The sequence below is a fragment of the Rhinatrema bivittatum genome, chromosome 2, assembly GCF_901001135.1.
Source record: "Rhinatrema bivittatum chromosome 2, aRhiBiv1.1, whole genome shotgun sequence".
NCBI classification, from domain to species: domain Eukaryota; kingdom Metazoa; phylum Chordata; class Amphibia; order Gymnophiona; family Rhinatrematidae; genus Rhinatrema; species Rhinatrema bivittatum.
Window position 1 is genome coordinate 781,939,638 of NC_042616.1, and position 24,358 is coordinate 781,963,995.

Sequence of the window (24,358 nt, forward strand, 5' to 3'; positions counted from 1 at the left end):
AACCCGAATATTGAATTTCCTACATTTTCATGACTGCATCCAAAACCGCCTGTGTTTGCAAGGTCAAATGTTCTGCTAGAATGAGTAGGACCTGTAAAGTTTCCATTGTGCTGTTCCTTATTCACTGCTGGGCGTCTCTGCTCATAGATCAATATGAGGATCCTGCCAGCTTACCACCACCCTGTGGCGCCTCTCAGTCTACTCACAAACATCACCCTGTCACTCTAACAGCAGGAACTATGTTACCATGCTTCTGCTCTGCACAGACAGCTGCCATGACTTCGACTCTGGGATCTATTTTATTTTATTTGATTTTAACACATATATTATCCGCCCTTCCTATGTTCAGGGCAGGGTACAATAAAACACACATAATGAGTTACATGTTAATAACAGACAAACTAAAATTCACTAAAACATAAAAAAAAATAACACACAAGGTTGCAATAGTGGAAGTATCAGATCTCTGCCAGAGTATCTGTCAGATTAAGGTCCTTGCATACTGAAATGTTAAGAGCTGTTCGTATCTTCTTCACAAAATCTGAGCATGTTAAGTCCTCTGGCGGAGATATGTGATCCAGCGGTCCCAGAGGTGGGTTAGAAAGACTGCTTGTGGAGTTGCTGGCATCAGTGGTGGATACTAAAATAGATTCTCATTCTATCACTAGCAGAGGATTGGAGGGCAAGAAAAGAATAGAGCATATAGGATCTGACTATAGGCGGAGTCCTTGGGTAAGAAGCTGGGGGACTGGTAGAACCCTCATAATGGGAGATATAATCTTCTGCAAAAGCAGCACTATAATCTATGTATAATTGTGTAAGTAGCACTATTTTTAATATTTATTGTATACAATGTTTACCTGGTCAAACTAGAAGTACTGAAAAGCATTGATCTCCCTCCTTGGGCCTCTTCAAGGCTGTTGAGTGAGACATTTGGACCATCATTTGAACTGACTTGCAGTGCTTCTAATTCTGTATGCATTAATGGAACTTATTCTGCTATCACCTGCATCGATGTTTGCAAAGTTAATCTTTTATGTGCCTCAGCGATTCTTGAACTCCTCAGTTTTCTCCTCTCCTGGCCTTCAATATTTTTCCAGCTCAGCAATTCTCTTCTCCAGTCGTGCAGTGTCATCCTCAGTCACCATAATGCGTCCCTCTATTGTCTCAAGCCAACTGCCAAAAATCAGTGACTGAATTTTAGAGTTCATTTATTTGTCAAATTATTATGCTGGGACAGAGAAAACTACATGTGGTCTCTATGGATACCATACTGACCTTCAATGCCCTTGAGAACAAACTTATAAAGCTAATGGTCATTTACAACAGCTCTTTAGGCTGCTCCAGAATGGCCAAATCCAGTTTCAACCATCTATTTCTATCTCACTGAAGTGGGCATGTGGAATTTGACTAAACTATGCTATTTGGCATTTGCTGGAATACTTTGCTTCTGAAACATCTTGAAGGAGATGAAGGTGGCAAATCATGCTTACCTTCTCTTGTAGCTGGCTCAGATAAAACCATCTTTGAATAGTAATGGGCATGCCACATGAGCCGAGTGTGATGCAGGAAATTCCCTTCAGTGCCTCCATGTCAATCTTCTTGACAACAAAAGACCACTTCAGTTGACTCTCTCCCAGTATACCAACAGTCCTTAGACAGTGATGCTACCAAACTTTTACTGAAAGATAAAAGGAAAGAAAGATTTAATAAAGCCTTGAGTCATTTTAGTAATTACCGGTATGTTAATTATTCTTCAAAGATAAATATGCTTGTAAATAAAGGCTGTGTACAAGAATGTTTTCTAACATGATTTGCCTCCCACAAAATCAGCTTTTATATAGAAATATTTTGTATTATATATTTTGTATTATATAGAAATATATTGTACATTTTGTAAATAGGCTATATGCCACAACTCTATACTCACATTTATATATACAACTGTTGCAATGTTTCTTATGGTATTTTATTTTATTTTATTGTTTAAATTAATTTAATTGTTATCTTGTTACAATGTAAAAATAGGGCAGTTCTCGCCCTATTCAACCTGTTATCTGGAAACCGATGTGATATCTCGATCGAATGTCGGTATACAAAAGAAATAAATAAAATAAATAAATAAATACACCACTAAGTTTAGAGTTCATCATTTAGCAGTCAGCCAGCAGCACAAATCTACTATATTGCTTCAAACATAAAAGTGCCTCAGAACAGGGCCAGTGCAAGGGGATTTGGTGCCCTAGGCGAGCCTTCTCCCTTGCACACCCTCCCCCCCAAGGTCACGCCGCCACCCCCCGGTCTCGGCCCCGACTCCTACCTCGATCATGCCCACTGGCTGTGTGGTTTTCTGGGTTGTTAGCAGGTTGGGCACTGCGTGCGGCTCGCAAATCTCCACTGCTCTTTGCCACTGCTTGCGGCCCCATATGACTCGCACCCAGTGGCGCACCAAGGGTCTCCGGTGCCCGGGGGCCAATGCATTTGTGTGTCTCTCCAGCATCCCCCCCTTAATCCTTCTTGTACTAATGCTTAAGGTCACAGAAAATCAGTGGCGTCTCTAGACAGAAGAATTTTTTTTTTGGGGGGGCGGGGGGGGGGGGGGGAGCCAAAATGACATTTCTTCATCACACCCACCTCTATAGCATGGATCCTGATTTAAAATTGGTTACAAAAAAAAAAAAAGTGTAAATAAAGTCCAAAGGGTCTTCTGCGTAATTTTAAAAAGCTGGCCAATTTCACACTATAAAATTATTTGATAGCCTCATTCCACTAATTCTATATGGCTATGAGAGTGAAATCTGGAATTTATAGGAAGGGACAGAATGTCAATATAAATCCTGCACCTCCAGTTCTGTAATTCTGTGCATCCACTGAAATTCCCCCAAAAATGGAGCTTGGATGTTTCTCTTACAGCTCATCATACCAAAAGATATTTTCAAATTCTGGTGTCAACTCACAGTATCAGCAGCACAAACACCTTCCACTGCCAGGCACATTGTGAACTAACACAAAACCCCACAAAAAAGACACTCAAAATCTATACTGCAATCCCATCGTAACATAACAGTAATAACACCAAGGACTCAAACAACAATAACCCTACCTGTGAAAAAGCAAGGGTAAATATTACACTGGGTCCTAGAATACCAATACACCACCTACTGAGGAAACAAAACAAACCCGATTGCTATAGATCCCTATACAGACACTACATTCTAGCAGAATCTCTCATCATGGTCACACACACAGAGCAGAGACAGACCCTCACCAAATACAGAATAAAGCCACATAAAGTATAAATAGAAATGTGCAGACAAAAGCTGAACTGTAAAACGCATCACGCCAGACTCTTACACACACACACACACGTCACATCCTCAGGACCAGTTTCTGTCTCACACACTAATCATCTCCCCAGTCTCTCTCTCTCACACACACAAGCAAACACATACCAGTCATCTCCCTGATCAGTCTCTCTCACACATACACATGTCACCTTTCTGGCCAGTCTCTGTCAATCACACAATGCTCTCACTCACTTACACACATGAGTCACACACATGCTCTATTTCACTTACACACAAGCTCTCAATCACATACATGTTCTATCTCACTTACAAACAGGCTCACTCACACACATGCCCTCTCACAGCCACAAGCCAGCCAAAAACATGCTCCATCTCTCTTGCACACACACAAGCATCCTCCCTGACTCACATACACATTACACTCTCACAGAAGCACCCTCCCTGTCTCACATACATATTACACTCTCACAGAAGCACCTTGCTTTCAGACTTGCAGCATTTTTCACTTTTACTAAAAGTGAAAGTGATGCTCCCAACCGTTAAATAAGAAAACCACATTCCTATCAGAAGGCGAAATGACACCCTTCCTTCAGGTTCTGTCCTCCCAAGGGACAGCCACCCACACCATACGGCTTCTCTTGTTTTACACTTTCAGGCAATAAACAAGTGTCTTTCTTCAAACTATCAGTCATATGATTATTCATGTGTGAGATATGGAACCGAAAGACATCCTTAGTCAACTTCCCTTTTAAATGGGAAGATTCCAGTCTTAGTCATTTAAAAATATACATTTTCTAAAGGCTTAAAAAAAGAAAAGCAAAACAGTTTCAGATTGGAACTATTCTAGTCTTTATGCTTAAATTATGCTTAAAAAAAAACCCCACCTGGCATCAGTATCTTAAACTTGTGATTTTGCTGAGATGAACATTTTAAATATTTTTTTTTGCTTTAATATTTGTCTCTACCCACTTTGCTAAATTTTATTTTCCAGAAGAGGGATGCTTAAAATTCAGTAATTTCATCTTTTATCCAACTTTTCAAAAGTTGCACTACCAGCACAAAAGTTGAGGTATATGTATTATCACATTTCTTTTTTTTTTTAAACTGGCAGATTCCTTTCTCACATACACATCTCACACACACACACACACAAGCGCCATTCCTCTCTCACATATACATCACACACACACGCGCCATTCCTCTCTCACATATACATCACACACACACAAAGCGCCATTCCTCTCTCACATATACATCACACACACACAAGCGCCATTCCTCTCTCACATATACATCACACACACACGCGCCATTCCTCTCTCACATATACATCACACACACAAGCGCCATTCCTCTCTCACATATACATCACACACACACGCGCCATTCCTCTCTCACATATACATCACACACACACAAGCGCCATTCCTCTCTCACATATACATCACACACACACAAGCGCCATTCCTCTCTCACATATACATCACACACACACAAGCGCCATTCCTCTCTCACATATACATCGGCGCAGCCAGACTAGCTGATCACGTGGCCAAAGAAAGGAAGGTCGGAGCAGCCGGAGACCAGGCGCCGAGACTTAGCGGGCGCTGCGGCAGGCAGCCAGCCCCCGACTCGCCCTGCCTCCCCCCCCCCAGTGCCACCCTCCCGACGCCCCCCTGGTGGTCCAGCGGAGGGCCCGGGAGCAATCTGCTGCTCCCGGGGCCTCGGCTGCCACTAGCCAAAATGGCACTGGTGACCTTTAGCCCCTACCACGTGACAGGGGTCAACCAATGGCACCGGTAGCCCCGTCACATGGTAGGGGCTGACTGCCACCGGCGCCATTTTGGTTAGTGGCAGCGCTCCCGGGCCCTCTGCTGGACCACCAGAGGGGCTGGCAGATTCAAAATTCTGCTGCCTGCAGCGGCTCCCCCCAAGTCTTGGCGCCCTAGGCACAGGCCTAGCTCACCTAGTGGTTCCTCCGGCCCTGCCTCAGACATAAGATGACCATCTTATGTTTGATCCAATATGGTAAAAATGCCTTGGTGCTGTCGTCTCCTTACGGTGGGGGCAATAACTCCTCTTGTAAGACTCAGATAGGCTGCTGTCGCCTCTCCTTTTAGGGCCATACTGATCACTGCTCCCTCTTTCACCAGGCTTGAAAGGAGTGCCACTTCGTAAATAAGGCTATGCCGAGTCAAACTAAAAAAGACCATCAAGTACGACATCCTATCTCCAACATTGGCTGATCTGGGTCAACCCAAAAGATAAGCAATGGCTTTCCTTGAGGCTACCTTGCTAAGAATGGTTTATAGATGTTACCACTAGAACTTCTTCAAACTCAGATTTGCTAGATAGTTTGATCATATCCTCTAGCAACAAATTCCAAAACTTGATTGTTTTCTTTTTTCACTCAAATGCTTTCTCTGCTTTGTTATAAATCTATTATTAGCTCTAAACAAGGGGACACTATGAAACTATTTGAAAGGGTAAATAGCTATTCCCTATTTATCTGTTCCACCCCACTCATGATTTTATAAACCTCTATCCCTGGCCTCTATCCCAACTTCAAGAGTTGTAACTTGTTTAACCTTTCTTCATAAGGAAGCCTCTTTCCCAACAGGCTCCAATTGAGCTTAGGTCTCTTCTGCTACAGCCAAGCAGGAGACTACCACCTCTCTAGTTGGGCTTTGGTAGTCTGCTGTATCTTCCTATGCTGGCTCCAACTGAGCTGCTGCTTTGAGAAGTGGTGTGGCAACCTGTGGAGAAGGGATGGAGGTTAGAACTGTGGGAATTTATTGACAGAATTGTGTCTTGGGGTAGCCAGGCTAATAGAGCAGTGCACTGGATGGCATATTTTATTGGGAATAAGGGTGAGGCCAGGAAGCTGAAGGAGTTCAGCTATAACTTTGGAGAAAGGGAGGTGCTTTGGCAGAGATTATGATACAAGGAGGGATTTTGACATGACAACCCTCAACCATCTCTCACAGTTTGCCGAGGACAGAAAAAATGAGAAGACAAATCTCTTACTTATCATAACATTGAACCATACAGCTCCCTATCTAGGTTTCAGCTCAGAAAAGTTAAAATGACTTCAAGGCCACACAAATAAAAGGACAGGGAAAATGAACAAGATACATTCTCTTAACATACATTATTTCTGAAATCAGGCAAGAAGTAACTCATACTACAAATCGCTAGCAGGACTACAAACAGGAGAATCCAAACAACAAATGTATCATTGCCATACATAATCTATACAGAAAGATTTGCTCAAGAGCCTTTTGTTTCTGCATGGCCACAAAACAGGTGCATGGGCCTAACCATCCTATCTAAAATTACTCAATTTTATAATTAGCAGCTCTTCAAAAAGGAACACCATTACACATATTTTGGGAAGGTTCGTCAAAATGAGACTTACACTTATTCCAATTATTTTTTGAAAATTCATTATAGCACTCCTAAGAGGGAGGCAGCCCTTTAGTGCCTTTCAGATTGGTCGGAGGTGGACATATTATCCCTTAGGGCTGGTGCCAGAAGGAGAATGTTCGGTGCAAGCAGACATATGGCGAGCCCTAATCAAGGCAAGAGGCAGACCAGAGCAAGCGAGGGGTGGGGGGCGCGTCGAGGCAGGCAGCAGGCAAGGCGAGGTCAGGCTCAGACCAGGTCAAGACTGAAGACAAGAATCTGGGGCTCAAAGATATGCAGAAACATAACCTGTTTCTCAGGCATCACCCAGCTGAATGAACAAGCGAATATGCAGGAAAAGTGATAACATCAGGGTGTGCCACAAGAAGTCCAGGATGCTGGACCTATAAAACCAGGAAGAGAAGAGAGTCTGAGCAAGGCAGGAAGCAAACAAGGAGCTGGTGCCAAAAACTATGCCAGAACTCAATACTGGGCTGGAGATATGACACCGGGTGCCCTTCTGGGAGCAGGGGCCAGTGTCTAGAAATGTTTCAACTCCGTGCTTCTTTCTAAACTTTTCACTCCCTACTGCCTTAAAGTAGACTGATTTAGTAGTGCAGTTTTATTACTTCCATTACTAAAATGGACTTTAACAGATACAAAGCACACACTAATAAAATTATTCACATATGTGAAAACAAGCATAGCTTGATAATACCTTCCTATTGAGTACTACCTGCCACAAACTATTACACTGTAATATAGTAGTGACAGACTAAAACTACAGCCAGAGCCTTTTTCAGTAGCTGCCCCACATCTAACACTGCCTTTCCAATTGGGCTCAAAAATCAAACTATATCTCTCTCTCTCTAGATATATATAGCCTGATACATGATGCATAATACTTAACATAATAACATTTGGAACTGTGTGGTCTCAAGAATTGTACACAATATTCCTGGGACTAAAAGTTATAATCTTTTTTTCTGCTAACCATTCGTTTCCCTAGTTACTCACGCATCCTTCTGGATTTGCCATCACCTCCATCTGTTTAGCCACCTTAAGATCACTAGATATAATCACTCCCAAAGCCCACTTTTGTTCTGTGCACAGAAGAGTGGAATCTGAGGATGATCTTCTGATGATCTTAAAGTGCAGTTTGTCAGTTTACTTGGGAACCTATCAAATCAGAGAAGTTGAATCAGATGAAGTCTCAGGACCATGACACTACAACCCTTAAGGAAAACTTGGTTAATATTTCAGAATATTGGTATTTAGAAGATCTCTAGATGTGAAAAGTTCAGGGAGGCAGTTCAAAAAGAAATGGCTTGGCTTTTTAAGGGATGATCTGATATAGCCTAAGGACCCAAAAAACAGCAGGGTAGGCGATCCAGTGAAACCGTAGGTAAGCAACAAACAAGGAATGCCACAAGAGTGTCTTTCTCAAATTTAATCAAGGAGACGTAAAAAAATTTTTTGCCCGACTCTGGCCGAGTTTCGCCACATGAGGTGGCTGCCTCAGGGGCTGAATAATCGCTTGAACATTGTTTTCAGATTATTCAGCCCCTGAGGCAGCCACCACATGTGGCGAAACTCGGCCAGAGTCGGGCAAAAATTTTTTTTACGTCTCCTTGATTAAATTTGAGAAAGACACTCTTGTGGCATCCCTTGTTTGTTGCTTACCTACTGATATAGCCTAAAGCACATCCAAAAAAGTACAACATTAAAATTAGGAAAACAAAACAGGAATTTGTTTTATTTACAAATTGGATTTCTATGGCCAAGAGCAAAGCCAATGAGCTCTTTAATGTAAGAGGTTCCAAAATGCTATCTGATCATTCCTTAACGAGTCAGGCCAGAATTGGGTGAACACTAGGTTTATTCTGATTCAGAAAGGTCCTTTTAACTCCTTAGAGATAACCAAGTCAAAGGAGATCTGTCTTCTAAAGCTGATATGGAAATTCTAACAGTTTGATGGCCTAGTATAATGTGAATCTACATTTCTATCCATTAAAAATCAATATTCCTATTAAAGAAATCTGCAAGAGGTTTAATTCATGAGTTACAGCAGATGGTCAATTATATGAGGAAGTCCTAGGAGATTAATGCCCCATTATCTGAAAGACATTTTCCTGACAATTTAAAAAAAAACAAACAAACCTGATAGTAAACAGAGCAGAGCTAAATGGTCACATTTTCTCAAAGGAGAATTCATGAGTAGTGGAATGCCCCAGGGATCTATTCTAGGACCATTGCCTTTTAACATTTATAAAAAACCCGGATATGGGAACAAGTGAGGTGATCAGATTTAAAGATCATACAAAATTATTCAAACTTTTTAATTTACAAGAGAATTATGAGATATGGTTATGGCCATGAAGGTCGGTATAGAAAATAAATAAATAAATATTTCAAGAGGAACTTGCAAAATTGGTAGATTGGGCATGCAAATGGCAGGTGACATTTAATGTTGAGAAGTGCAAAGTGATGCACATAGAGAAGAGCAATCTAAGCCAGAGGTTCTCAGCCTTTTTTCCGCCATGACACACCTGACAAATGAAGCTCACGTGTGTGAGACACACTGCACACTACATTTAACAGCTATACTTAAAAAAACAAAACAAAACAAAAAAAAACCTAGATATTTTATTGCTGAAAATGATGCAGGAGAAAGATAACATTCTTTAATTTCAATAACTGCTTATAAAATATTAATTTTTTTTTCACAAAAGTGTTCATCTTTGCTTACTGCATCAGTGAGAAATCTGGGACTGACATGCATATGGCAGCACACAGTTTTCCAATACAGACGCTCTCAGGCATTTCACAGACAACCTCAGAAAGTTCTGACCTCTTCTAGTGTTTTTGCAGAGCCGCGTCAGGAAAGTTCCCCTTTCAACGCACCATACAAAATAAATCTATACAAATTCCAATATCCCCTCAGTAGTAGTACATCAAAGTCCCTTCCCTGCCAGCCACTTTGTAAAATAACATGAAAACTTGCTCAAAGGACATTTAGAAATTGTATAGCATACCAACCATACCATAAGAGTACTAACATCCAGGACCTGAACACAGGGGCAGCTCAAGGTAACCTGCCACCTGAGGCAAAGGACAAGATGGCGCCCTCTCGTCCCACCCCTCCTCCCTTCAGCCACCGGCAGCAGCGGCCTTCCTCCCCGTCACCGGCCTGTCCTTCGGCGATGACCCACAGCAGCGACCCTCCTCTTTTCTGCCGCCGCTGGCCTGGGTTGGCAGCCGCAGCAGGGGCAGGTAGGCAGATGCTTGGTGGCATTCTGAGGGGCATTTTGCCACCTCAAAATTCTGCCACCCAAAGCGGCCGCCTCACCCTGCCTCATTATACAGCCGCTTCTACCTGAACAGCAATAATCTCACCTATGAAAAAAGCAAGACTGCAAATATAGAACACAGTACACTTACTATTGGAAAAACAAAGAAGGCCAGACTGCTCTAGATTCCTACACAGAATCTACATCCTAATTAGCAGAATCCCTCACTTCCGTCAAACATGCAGACTGACTTATCTAATACAGAATAAAAGACCATAAATTATAAACAAGCATACAGAGAAAAACGGAAACTCCAAGGAGCAGGAGGGGGAGGTGCAGGATACAGCATGCCTGCAACATTTATGGCTTGGATTGGTGGTGATGAGGAATTTTAAGTACCAGCTGCCCTCTCCTCAAGCAGCAAGCACATGTGGCTGTTATAGGCTTGCTATGTCAAATTTTTGGTCACATACCTTTCCACCCCTTAGTGCCACACTGGTTGAGAGCCACTGATCTAAAACTATAGCTACACACTGCAAGGTTCCAACCTTGGGAGTCACCACTTAGGAACAGGATTTAGCAACATCATGAGTAATATGTTGAAATTCCCTGCTCAGTATGCAGCAATAGCCAAGAAAGCAAATAGAATGCTAGGAATTATTAGGACAGGAATAGAAAAAAATATGTCATATTGCCTCTGCCTTGCTCTATGGAGGGATCACATCGTGAATTGTGTGCAATTCTGGTCACCGTATTCAAAAAAAGATGTAGCAGAATTAGAAAAGGTACAGAGAAGGGTGACCAAAATGATAAAAGATGGAATTGTTCCCTTATGAGAAATAGCTAAAGAGATTAGGTATCTTCAGTTTGGAGAAGCGACGACTGAGGGGAGATTATATAGAGGTCTATACAATAAAGAGCGGAATGGATGGGTGAATGCATATTGGTTGGTTACTCTTTCAGTACATGCAAAGACTAGGAGGATATGCAATGAATTTACTAAGTGGTACATTTAAAAAAATAGCACAATATTTTTTACTCAATGTATAATTAAACTCTGGAATTCATTGCCAGAGGATGCAGTGAAAGATGTTTGTGTAGCTGGGTTTAAAAAAGGATTGGACAAGGTTCTTGAGGAAAAAAGTTCATAAACAATTAAGGTGGACTTGGGGAAATCCACCACTTATGCCTGGGATAAGCAGCATGGAATCTACTTACCTTCTGGAATCCTGCCAGATACTTGCGACCTGGATTGGCCACTATTATAAACTAGATACTGGGCTTAATGGACCTTTGGTCTAACCCAATATGGCAAATCTTATGTTCTTTGTTTTCTTGTGGAATCCTTTCTAGAGGCCAGAAGAAATTTGGACACATCCTCCAGTAAGTTAATAGAATTTAATGCTGCCCTCTCAACAGTCCAGGTTGTAAAAGCTAAGAGCCTGATGTTGGGATGACAGTGGTTCTTGGTTCTGAGAAATGGAAGTTGGGGAGGGAACTTCCAGAGCAGGGGAAACCAAATTTGCCTCAGCCAATAAGGGGCTATGAGAATCAGTCTCCCAATCTCAGTTTTGCCATAGGAGGAATTCGAGAATAAGGGTACAGAAGAAAAATCTAGGGAGAAGGCATCCAAGGTTGGTTTGCTTTTAAGCTCTTTTTTAAGAGCAGAAGTTTGACACTTTTTTGTCAAGAGGAGACCCGATCAGATCTACCATGGGTATTCCCCACTTGCACAATATCTGGTTTACTACTCTCCTGACAGGGATCATTTGCTAAGTTCCAGAATTTGACCGTGTCTGCCAGGACATTCTCCTTCCCTGCCTTTAAGGACCATCTCTTGAGTGATGGTTCAGGCCTACATTTGAAAACATCTCGAAGCAAGAGGTATGATTCTGTGCCTTCCTGCTTGTTCATACAGAATATTGCTACCTGATCATCTGGTCTGGAACAGCACAATTTTGTTGGCCAACAATCTATAAAATTGCCCTTAGCACTAGGAAATTTATCTAATGAAGTTTTTCCTGAACAGAACAAAGACCCTGGGTGTGAAATCCCCTCTACAATGACCTCCCATAGACAGTCCAAATTGAATGCATTCACAGTTAGGGCAATTGAACTTGGAGGAATTCCTTTATACTGCCTTTCACAAAATCAAAGTGGCTTATAATAAAAACAAACATTTATTAAAATCAATAAGAAGATCCCAAGTGGCCCAAGTCCACTAAGATAGGGTTCATTGGGCTTGTCTCATAATACCAAGGGTATTACATACACTGTTGACATCATATGGCCCAACATCCTCAATGTTTTATGCTAGTATCTCAAGGTAGAAAATACAATAGAAGGTGAATACAGATTCCTTACAATGTATACAATAAATATTGATTCCTCTGGTTTATTTATAACAGTCATCTTTACAGGATGATCAATTTGAGGAATTCCCAAATGGTTGCAATACACAAGAATAGGTCTTTAAGGGATCAGTTGGTAACTTCATGTTTGCCTACAATTAGTCAGGAAGCATTAGGAGAGTATGGTTAATATATATACACATGGAGGCTGTTCTGTGCGCTCCCACGTTTTGTGAATTTCTAAATTTTGCCATCCATCACTGAAACATGATTTTGAGTTACAAGAATGTTTCACAAGTAATACATCTCAAGTAGGGCTTGCTGTTATCTGCCCCTGTAACTTAATTTATATTGGTCAGACAAAATGTTCAATAAATGTGCGCATAAGAGAACATTTAAGTTGCATTTGTACTAATAAGTTATAAGCACAGTTAGTAGAGCATTGGGTTCTTTGCAACATGGAATCAGTGATCTAAAGGTTTTGTTGTGAATCAAACAGGAGATAACGCGTGTAATATTTCTCAATTACTGGTACAAAAAATTTATTTGTGGGAAGCTTCAGAACTCAAAGGCTTTTTTATAACATCTTACACAGCTGATGGATACCTCATTCATTGGGGACTAAATTTCATGGGGCCAGTGATGCACATGAGCCATGTTTTCAGCCCACGGTGTTGTGGAAGGTTGTGCAGAGTTATGGTGATAAGTTATTATGATTTCAAAATCCTGATATGTGGATTTTGGTTCATGAGGTTTAGTTTTAATGGTCAAATTTTGTATTTAAATGGTGCATTTAAATTTTGTATGATATGTAGTTGTAGGTGTTTTGAGGTTAGACATGCTGGTTGTGGTATGAGAATATTAGCGGGTTAGAGCAACTTGACCAGTAAGCAATAGTATGGATGGTGGAAATAGACCACATTCGGCAGTTGAAGATTGCTACCATCTGTTTGATGGATATCGCTGAACAGCACAATAGTTTTTAAATGTGTTGAACTGGTTACTGCTTATGAAGTTTATAGGAACTTCCCCTAAGCTGTGGTTGGCAAAAAACATGGATCCTCTGTCATGATATGGGGGGGGAGAAGCAATAACCATTCATCATATGTTTAAATGCATTTTTATATATGTGAATGTGAATCTTATTTGTATGTGTGTACATGTATGTGGCCAAGCTTATTGTAATCATGTATGCAATTTATGTGTTTTTGTGGGTATATAGTTAAACAATTTTTATTTATACATTTTTGGTAAAGTTTGTTTAATTTTGATTCCTTTGGTTTATTTATAATCTTTGCTATCTGCCAACTCTTATGTCTTCTACCGAGGGCATCAAAGTGATGATCCTTTCCTGTGGAAGACAAGTGGTGGCCCAAGTATTATCTAGCAGAGCTCCTATAACTTCCAATTTAGATAGCTGGCTTAATGTCATAGTTCACACTACCCTGATAAGGTCTGGTAGTCTTCACCTTATGATAACCACCATTCATCATAGGTTGAGCCTGTAGTTTCAGGTGGCCACCAGAACTTCCAGTGACTCCTGGAACCAGGCTAGACTGAAGTGTGAAGTGGAACAGGAAAAGAAGCTAGAGCAGAATCTGGACCCTGGGATTTACATGGGACAAAATCTTAGACACAAAACTAGGCAAGGGACACAAAAGGAGCCAGAGACCAGCTGCTGAACAATTAGCACTTCCGCAGGGTGAATGCCAGCTGAACCACTGGACCAGCAAAGATATGGCAGACAGGACTTCCTCATATATATTGCAGTCTATTGAGGCCACACCTACTGCTGGCCCAATAGGGATCCTCCATGAGTGGTTCTCCCTATCTTTTCTTCTCTTGAACTTTACCAGCAGGTCTTTGCCTTTTCGGAGTCCCTGTGGCTCTGCTTCAAATCCTCCAGCTCTGAACATCTGGGACTGTGGGGTTGAATCTCCCTGCTCCTGATATTTAAATGGGATAAATTTATGAACCCTAGCAACTCCAATACCTGGATGATTTTAACCCATGACATCTCCTTGAGATGTGCTCTTAACCAGTCAGTTGTTCAAGAGGGGAAATGCATGCACCTCCAATGTGCATAAAAGTACGACCACCTCCTTGCAAAACATTTTGCACGGGGATCTTCTATCACCATTATTATTAATAATGTATGTGCCCTTCAGGAGCTCTCATTTGTTCTTTAGTGTATGTGGGTTTTCTGAAGGCAGATGATATCCATTTGGTGGTGTCAACAGGATTGGATCCAGCCTCTACATCAAAAGATCTGAATGAGGGTTTGAGGCAGGTTTCTCATCTGCCTTTGAATGCTGGGGAAAGCATGTTGATAGATGATAGAGGGGGGCCCCCTCATTTTCCTTTGAATTTGAAAATCAATGAAGAGGTTAGAGGTGGCAAAAAGGGGATCTGGGGGTCCATTTGGATTAAGATTGATCTGGATTCTCACATCTCTATGGTGGTTCAGAGTATTTCTGAAATTTCATCAGTTGCAGAGATGATGACTTATGCTGACGTGTGCTTTTTTGAAGACAATGATCAAGGCTTATTTAATCCTATGTTAGAGTACTGTAAAGCTCTTCTAGAAGCACCAGATAGAAGGGTCAGTCATTTACAGGTTGTACAAAGTGTTAGCAAGGCTGGTTTGTGGATGTTCCCGTAAGGTAAGTGCAACTCCATTGTTACATCAATTACACTGGTGCCCTGTTAAACGGGTACAATTCAAATTGATGCTTCTAGTAAATAAGGTTCTTAAAAGGTAATGAACAGCAGTCAGAAAAGCAAACAATGTTAGGAATTATTAGGAAGGGAATGGTTAATAAAATGGAAAATGTCATAATGCCTCTGTATCGCTCCATGGTGAGACCGCACCTTGAATACTGTGTACAATTCTGGTCGCCGCATCTCAAAAAAGATATAATTGTGATGGAGAAGGGCAACCAAAATGATAAAGGGGATGGAAGAGCTCCCCTTTGAGGAAAGGCTGAAGAGGTTAGGGCTGTTCAGCTTGGAGAAGAGACGGCTGAGGGGAGATATGATAGAGGTCTTTAAGATCATTTATTTATTTGAATTTTTTATATACCGATATTCCTATAAAGAATATAGATCACACCGGTTTACAAAATGTTACGGCTGTGGCTGCTGTGCTACCGCCTCACCACCAGGGGTCCCTCTAGTGCTGGCTTTCCTGACAGGCCCAGTCTGTTACGGCTGTGGCTGCTGTGCTACCGCCTCACCACCAGGGGTCCCTCTAGTGCTGGCTTTCCTGACAGGCCCAGTCCATCTCCTATGTCCACTCTATGCTCTGGGTGTGCCCTCTTAACCCTGCCTGACAGTTGCCTCGGTGCTTCGGCATCGAGCTCACCTGGGCTCCCTGCTCTAGCCTGCCTTGCGTGGCCTTCGGGCCTATCCTTTCCTTGCCTTGCGCGGCCTTCGGGCCTATCCTTGCCTTGCCTTGCCTTGCGCGGCCTTCGGGCCTATCCTTGCCTTGCCTTGCGTGGCCTTCGGGCCTATCCTTGCCTTGCCTTGCCTTGCGCGGCCTTCGGGCCTATCCTTGCCTTGCCTTGCCTTGCGTGGCCTTCGGGCCTATCCTTGCCTTGCCTTGCCTTGCCTTGCGCGGCCTTCGGGCCTATCCTTGCCTTGCCTTGCCTTGTGCGGCCTTCGGGCCTATCCTTGCCTTGCGTGGCCTTTGGGCCTTCTTCCTTGATTTCCATACCTGGCCTACGGGCCTTCAGTGTGTGTGTGTGTGGCCTACGGGCCTTCTGACCTGCCTTGCCCCGCTATTGGTGTGTGGCCTACGGGCCTTCCGTGTATGTGTGTGTGGCCTACGGGCCTTCTGACCTGCCTTGCCCCGTCTATGGTGTGTGGCCTACGGGCCTTCCGTGTGTGTGTGTGTGGCCTACGGGCCTTCTGACCTGCCTTGCCCCGTCTATGGTGTGTGGCCTACGGGCCTTCCGTGTGTGTGTGTGTGGCCTACGGGCCTTCTGACCTGCCTTGCTCCGCTATTGGTGTGTGGCCTACGGGCCTTCCGTGTATGTGTGTGTGGCCTACGGGCCTTCTGACCTGCCTTGTCCTGCTTACTGTGCCCTGACCCAGCCTGTACTTGACACTGCCACTTGCCGCCTGCCCTGACCCAGCCTGTACTAGACACTGCCACTTGCCGCCTGCCCTGACCCAGCCTGAACCCAGACTCTGATTATTGCTGCCTGCCCTGACCCAGCCTGAACCCAGACTCTGATTATTGCTGCCTGCCCTGACCCAGCCTGGTACCTGACTCTGTTTCGAGCTTCCTGTCTCTCTCCACCTGGAGCCACCCTGCCGGGTGGTGTTCACGACTCCTGACCGGAGCCCAAGCGTAACAGTATGCCGAAGCCATCACATTTTCCAGGGGAAGAGATAGGTCTGTGTCCTGCCGGTGAGTCAACTTTTCACTAATTCAAGATGCCTCCTTCTTTAAAGTTTTATACCTGCCATTCCTGTCAGACTTTGAATTATCCAAGCTATCAGAACTGTCTAGCCTGTGAACTTGTTGGTCAGGAACACTGGTCATGCAATAACTGCAACAAGAAAAATGTCTCTGTCTATCAGGAGTGTTTGAACTGTCTGGCTCCTAAACCAGGGTGGTGGAAATGCTCCTGTCTCCCGTGTTTGTTACCTCCAGGCAAACCCTGCCCCTGTTGTTCTGCTCTAGGACCAGCTGTGCAATTAGAAAAAGCTATCAGCTCTCCTAACCAGTATTCTGTTTCTGGCTCAACTAAAACAGACATTTTTGCTGGCAGTTTGTGGGTAGAAAAACCCAGGACTTACCTGGCCAAGAAGGCTTCTGTGAGACCAGTGCTAGAGCCTCGGGAACAGGTTTCTCTACAACGGAGAGAGCTGATTAACTCTAGCAGGGCTCAGCTTCCCACAGCTGCCAAGTGGACACTAACGAGCACCTTCCCTAGACGTCCTAGAACTGCCTGTGCCTTCTCTAAACTGCTCCTCCAGAAACAAAATCAGGAGCATCAGACTTTGGCTCGAGGTATCAAGCCCACGGCAGTACAATCTGTGTCTTCCATGCACACTACCTTTAACCATGCTACTCTGCCATTTGAACCTGCTGCACTACCCCGAGAAGAGCCTGAGTCTGCTGAACCGGCCCTGCTGCCGTCCTCGGAGGGGTCCGCACCAGCCCTGCTGACAGACTTTCTAACTCTGCCATCTGAGCCTGCCGAACCGGCCCTGCTGCCGTCTTCAGAGGGGTCCGAACCAGTCCTACTGACAGACTTCCTGAGTCAGCCATCGGAGTCTGCTGAACTGGTCCTGCTGCCACCCCGGGAGGGGTCCATACCGGTCCTGCTGCCACCCCTGGAGGGGTCCATACCGGTCCTGCTGACGCCCCGAGAGGGGTCCGAGCCTGCTTCATCGCCCCGAGAGGGGTTCGAGCCTGCTTCATCGCCCCGAGAGGGGTCCGAGCCTGTTACAACGCCCCGAGAGGGGTCCGAGCCTGCTTCATCGCCCCGAGAGGGGTCCGAGCCTGCTTCATCGCCCCGAGAGGGGTCCGAGCCTGCTACAACGCCCCGAGAGGGGTCCGAGCCTGCTTCATCGCCCCGAGAGGGGTCCGAGCCTGCTTCATCGCCCCGAGAGGGGTTCGAGCCTGCTACAACGCCCCGAGAGGGGTTCGAGCCTGCTTCATCGCTCCGAGAGGGGTCCGAGCCTGCTACAATGCCCCGAGAGGGGTCCGAGCCTGCTACATCGCCCCGAGAGGGGTCCGAGCCTGCTACAACGCCCCGAGAGGGGTCCGAGCCTGCTACAATGCCCCGAGAGGGGTCCGAGCCTGCTTCAGCGCCCCGAGAGGGGTCCGAGCCTGTTACAACGCCCCGAGAGGGGTCCGAGCCTGCTTCATCGCCCCGAGAGGGGTCCGAGCCTGCTTCATCGCCCCGAGAGGGGTCCGAGCCTGCTACAACGCCCCGAGAGGGGTCCGAGCCTGCTACAATGCCCCGAGAGGGGTCCGAGCCTGCTTCATCGCCCCGAGAGGGGTTCGAGCCTGCTTCATCGCCCCGAGAGGGGTCCGAGCCTGCTACAACGCCCCGAGAGGGGTCCGAGCCTGCTTCATCGCCCCGAGAGGGGTCCGAGCCTGCTACAACGCCCCGAGAGGGGTCCGAGCCTGCTACAATTGCCCGAGTAGGATCCGAGCCTGCTGTACTGGCCCAGCTGCCGCCCCTGGAGGGGTCTGTACCGGTCTTAATGCCGACCTTGGAAGGGTCCGGACCGGTCCTACTATCGCCTCAAGAAGGGTTACGGACTATTTCTCTGCCCCAGGTGGGGTTTGTGTTCCCCTTGTCACCCCAGGAGGGGTTATGGAAATCTGCACCGCCTCTGCTACCCCAGGAGGGGTCTAACCCTGCCGCCTTGTCCCAGGAGGGGTTATGGACTATTTTTCTGCCCCAGGTTGGGGTTGTGTCTGCCTTATCACCCCAGGTGGGGTTATGGACTGCCTTATTTCCTCGGGAAGGAGTTGACCCTGCCGCATCACCCCCGGAGTGGTCTCCCGTTATTCTTGATTACCTCCTGCACAGATGGGATCCAGGAGGAGGGGGAGGCCTTGAGGGGGGGGTACTGTTACGGCTGTGGCTGCTGTGCTACCGCCTCACCACCAGGGGTCCCTCTAGTGCTGGCTTTCCTGACAGGCCCAGTCTGTTACGGCTGTGGCTGCTGTGCTACCGCCTCACCACCAGGGGTCCCTCTAGTGCTGGCTTTCCTGACAGGCCCAGTCCATCTCCTATGTCCACTCTATGCTCTGGGTGTGCCCTCTTAACCCTGCCTGACAGTTGCCTCGGTGCTTCGGCATCGAGCTCACCTGGGCTCCCTGCTCTAGCCTGCCTTGCGTGGCCTTCGGGCCTATCCTTTCCTTGCCTTGCGCGGCCTTCGGGCCTATCCTTGCCTTGCCTTGCCTTGCGCGGCCTTCGGGCCTATCCTTGCCTTGCCTTGCCTTGCCTTGCGCGGCCTTCGGGCCTATCCTTGCCTTGCCTTGCCTTGCGTGGCCTTCGGGCCTATCCTTGCCTTGCCTTGCGCGGCCTTCGGGCCTATCCTTGCCTTGCCTTGCCTTGTGCGGCCTTCGGGCCTATCCTTGCCTTGCGTGGCCTTTGGGCCTTCTTCCTTGATTTCCATACCTGGCCTACGGGCCTTCAGTGTGTGTGTGTGTGGCCTACGGGCCTTCTGACCTGCCTTGCCCCGCTATTGGTGTGTGGCCTACGGGCCTTCCGTGTATGTGTGTGTGGCCTACGGGCCTTCTGACCTGCCTTGCCCCGTCTATGGTGTGTGGCCTACGGGCCTTCCGTGTGTGTGTGTGTGGCCTACGGGCCTTCTGACCTGCCTTGCCCCGTCTATGGTGTGTGGCCTACGGGCCTTCCGTGTGTGTGTGTGTGGCCTACGGGCCTTCTGACCTGCCTTGCCCCGCTATTGGTGTGTGGCCTACGGGCCTTCCGTGTATGTGTGTGTGGCCTACGGGCCTTCTGACCTGCCTTGTCCTGCTTACTGTGCCCTGACCCAGCCTGTACTTGACACTGCCACTTGCCGCCTGCCCTGACCCAGCCTGTACTAGACACTGCCACTTGCCGCCTGCCCTGACCCAGCCTGAACCCAGACTCTGATTATTGCTGCCTGCCCTGACCCAGCCTGAACCCAGACTCTGATTATTGCTGCCTGCCCTGACCCAGCCTGGTACCTGACTCTGTTTCGAGCTTCCTGTCTCTCTCCACCTGGAGCCACCCTGCCGGGTGGTGTTCACGACTCCTGACCGGAGCCCAAGCGTAACACAAAAGAACTGAACTTTCGCTATGAGGCGATACATTAAACAATGAAAATCGCCATTGAACATTTAAAACAAATGGAATCAAGGCACAGCAGCAAATCGAGAACAAAAAAATAAATAAAATGTGATTCACAAATCGAACATTGTTAAAGATTGGAAAGTGTTCTTAAAGGGCTGTGAGGAAAAAGATCAATAAGTCCACTAGACGTAGGTCATAGGACTAGCGTTCATGTTTTTAGATCTGCATCAAGGAGAACCAGGGTTTTCAGGGAAAGATTGATTAAACAGCCAAGTTTTTAAGTCCTTCTTGAAGGTGAGGAGACACTGTTCTTGATGAAGGTCAGGAGGAAGAGTGTTCCAAAGTGTCGGCCCAGATGTAGATAATGCTCTTTTGCTTAGAGAAGATTTAGAAGGGGGAACTTGCAGAGAGCCTTTGTAAGCTCTTCTAATAGGTCTTTCAGAGGATTGAGCACAGAGCTGAAGGCACAGATTTAGAGGGGCAGTGTTATGAATGTGTTTATGTATCATCATTAGTACTTTGAACGAAATTCTAGCTTTGATAGGTAACCAGTGTAAAGACTGCAGTATAGGGGAAATATGATCTCTTTTGTTTGAATTGGTAAGTAGTCTTGCCGCGGTACTCTGTACCATCTGCAGAGGTTTTATTGTTATCGCTGGGAGACCAAACAAGAGGGAATTACAATAGTCTAATTTGGTAAGGATCATGAGAGGTCTTGAACGAGTAGATGTGACTCAGTTATTTACACTTTCGAATAATAGAAGGACTAGGGGGCATTCCATGAAGTTAGCAAGTAGCACAATTAAGACTAATCGGAGAAAATTCTTTTTCACTCAGCGCACAATAAAGCTCTGGAATTTGTTTCCAGAGGATGTGGTTAGTGCAGTTAGTGTAGCTGGGTTCAAAAAAAGGTTTAGATAAGTTCTTGGAGGAGAAGTCCATTAACTGCTATTAATCAAGTTGACTTAGGGAATAGCCACTACTATTAATTGCATCAGTAGCATGGGATCTTCTTAGTGTTTGGGTAATTGCCAGGTTCTTGTGTCCTCTGTTGGAAACAGGATGCTGGACTTGATGGACCCTTGGTCTGACCCAGCAAGGCAATTTCTTATGTTCTTATGGCAGCACAGTGAGGCCATGAGGGCGTGCAGCCCCAGCTTTGCCTTTGGAAAGGCGAGTTCCCTTTGTCTGAAATGCCTCCTAAACGTAAGGGAAAGGTGCGGGTATTTCCCTCTGAACCTCTCCCTTTTCCGATCTATCAGCTGGAAATTACCCGCTTCATGTCTTCGCCAGCGCTCAAGCTGGGAGCTGAGGAGCCTTATGTGCGGGGTGACTTGGGAGAGTTGCTCATGCCAGCAGAGGAGGCATCCTTGAGTCCAGAGCTCAGACAACCACCGCTGCAGAGGGCAAGCATGGAGAACCCCTCTGGGGCACCGGGAGATGACCTCTCTTCCAGGCTCAGTATAGAGAGAATGTTGCAGAGTGTTTCAACGCTGAAGCTGGTTTCACCCTCGGCGGTTTCCCCAGCTGGGTTGATCAGTACAGGACCTTCAGGTACCACTATAGACGCCGGGGTGTTGAATGAGAATCCTAATATGGTGATATCATCGACTATAATAGGGAATATCTCCAGCGGTGAGTCCTTTAAGATTCCATCTCGCCCTGAGGTGGTGACTTTAGATGCTATATGGGATCTTGTGGTCGGCTTTGCGACAACACTAAATACCTTAAATGTTAAGATAGATTACTCTGTCTCTAAATGTATTTCCAGAAAATTTTGTTGGCAATCACAGGTTAATTTGATGTCAACTAAAGTATCTGGTATGGAAGAAAACGAAAAAGAAAACTCAAGAATTCAAAAACTGCCACAGTTAAAAGATCTAGAAGTTCTTGCAAGACGTATAGAACATTTGGAGAACAATGCCAGCCATCTCAACTTGCGTTTTCTTAATTTCCCAAGAGTGGTTGGGGAAATTCCATTTACAACATTAAAGACGTTTCTGCAAGAAATTCTGGGGTTCAGAAGTGAAAATTTACCCTCTATAAATAACTGTTTCTGTCTTCCAAAATCTAGATCCTCTAGAATGGTTACAAATGTTCAATTTAAAAATGATCTAATTTCCTAGAGAATTCAGCAATGGAAGTTATAGAGAGAGGAACGTTACTGGTTTCTTTCACTTCCTCTTGTGATTAAAATGTTGTAATGAAAAATTACTTCAGTAAGTACCCTGTTATTTTGATTTACCTGTAAAAATATTTCCTGATTTAGCTTCAATTACTCAAATTCGACAAAGAGGGTTTTTAACCCTCCGCCAAGATATTGTTGCTTTAGGTTTTTCTTTTCTACTCAGTTTTCCTTGTAAATGTGTAATCAGAAAAGGGGATGAATGTTTTATTTTTCTCTCTCCTAAACAGTTAAAATTATTTTTTTGAGTCAAAGAAAATCTACCAGTTCGTCCCCGATAAGCACTTGAAAAATAGATAGCACTGGATGACTGTTATGCTTTTCTTTTCTAAAGTCTCCCATTAAATTGCATCCACCTCCCCCTATTTCTAATTGTATTTTGAGTGCATACAATAGCATGTAAAGGAGGCAATTATCCATTCACGGGCTATGCAGGGAGAACAGTTAGTGGGGTTTTTCAGCACCTGAGTCGGGGTAGGAATTAAGTGAAAGCACCTGTTTTGAGGCACTTGGGGCTTGCTTATCACGATTGCTCCTACCGCTTTGGCGGCTTTCGGTCCCAGTACGGCAATGCTGTGGCTCAGGGCAGAAATCGGTGCTTCTCTGTAGCCCCCCCCCCCCCCCCCACCAGAGATCGCCAGCTACTGCTCTCTCCCAGCAAAGTTGATTCATGCTGAGCAACCTTGAGTGCCCGACAAGAAAAAGGCTGCACGGACTCACAACCACACTAATGCCAGCAATGGAGAAATAAGCCAAAGCAATAGGAGTTGAAAATATATTTTAGAATAGCAGTTACTTGAAATAGAAAAATGTTGCAGACTCATTTCTATTACCACCTATTTTAAGGCCGTTTTTTTTCACGACTTTCTGCATCAGGGCTTTTGTGGTATTAGTGCACGTATTAGGTATTCTATGGGGGGGTTTTTTGCGTGTTTCATTTGCAGTCCATTCCCTTATTGCATCCCACAGAAGCGCCTGCTTTTGCAACACATGTAAAAATAAATAAATAAATAAATGAATGAATGAATGAAAAGAAAAAAAGAAAAAATTTACTGATTTTAGCCCTGAAGTTTCACTTACCCAGTCAATACTGGGGTAATTGAAATCTCCCATTATTACTTCACTACCAGTTTGGTTAGCTTCCCTAATTTCTCTTAGCATTTCAATGTCCGTCTCACCATTTTGGCCAGGTGGATGATAGAAGTATACTATCACTATACTCTTTCCCAACACACAAGGGATTTCTACCCATAAAGATTCAGTTTGTACATTTAGTCTCATGCAGGACTCATGGACTCTCTGCCAACACGATAAAGATGAGAGAGAGGATGGTTAGTGCTGCTTCCGTTTACATTGTGTATGTGATAAAATAATCAATACAGCATAGTATATTTCACATGATGTAAACCGCTTTCGGTCCCCTTGTAGGGGAATAAGGCAGCATATAAGTCTAAGAACAAAAGAGAACAGAACACTCAGCTGGCCATTCAGAACATGAGCAATATATATCACTATTTAAGGGGGTCAGTATGTCCCTCTGTATTATTATTTTTTTTTTATATATAATCTGTTTTTATTTTATGTGCAGGCCACACAAAACATCAAGATGCAAAGTACAGGCTGCCAACAAAATGCCAGATTGACAAGCACGTGGTACAATAGAATAGATAACAAGCAATAACTAAATAACCATGCCCTTGCAGTACAGCATTGCGAAGAGACAAAAATGTTACAGCAGCATGAACAGTAGCAAACTGCATTTGGAAATTAAACTGAGAAGGCCAATGCCCCAATTGAACATAATAAACATATGTACCGTAGAAGCCCCCCCCAACCCCCCCACCCCACCCCACACTGGTAAAAGACGTGCAAAAACTACAATATGTGGTTACATGGTAGGCAATAACTGGCTCCAGCATCTAATGAGTAAGCTGAAGGCTGCAGAAGCTATAGGCCTCAGGTGTTATTATGAGCAGCAATCCATTTTTGGTAAGGACCCCATATGGCC

At 45.0% G+C, this 24,358-nt stretch overlaps 1 long non-coding RNA gene across 6 annotated transcripts in view; it reads right to left on the reverse strand.

Annotated features, from left to right (window-relative positions):
- Positions 1–269: 269 nt before the first annotated feature.
- LOC115085733 overlaps positions 270–24,358 on the reverse strand; it is a 129,980-nt gene continuing 105,891 nt past the window's right edge. For 3 of the 6 annotated variants that reach the window (XR_003854941.1, XR_003854942.1, XR_003854940.1), the window contains exons 2-4: positions 1,494–1,681; positions 1,007–1,176; positions 273–640 (exon numbers count right to left, since the gene is read on the reverse strand). This is a non-coding gene — a long non-coding RNA (uncharacterized LOC115085733). Of the gene's footprint in view, positions 641–860; positions 1,177–1,493; positions 1,682–24,358 lie in introns of all 6 variants that reach the window. The other 3 variants (XR_003854939.1, XR_003854944.1, XR_003854943.1) reach the window with 2 other exon arrangements.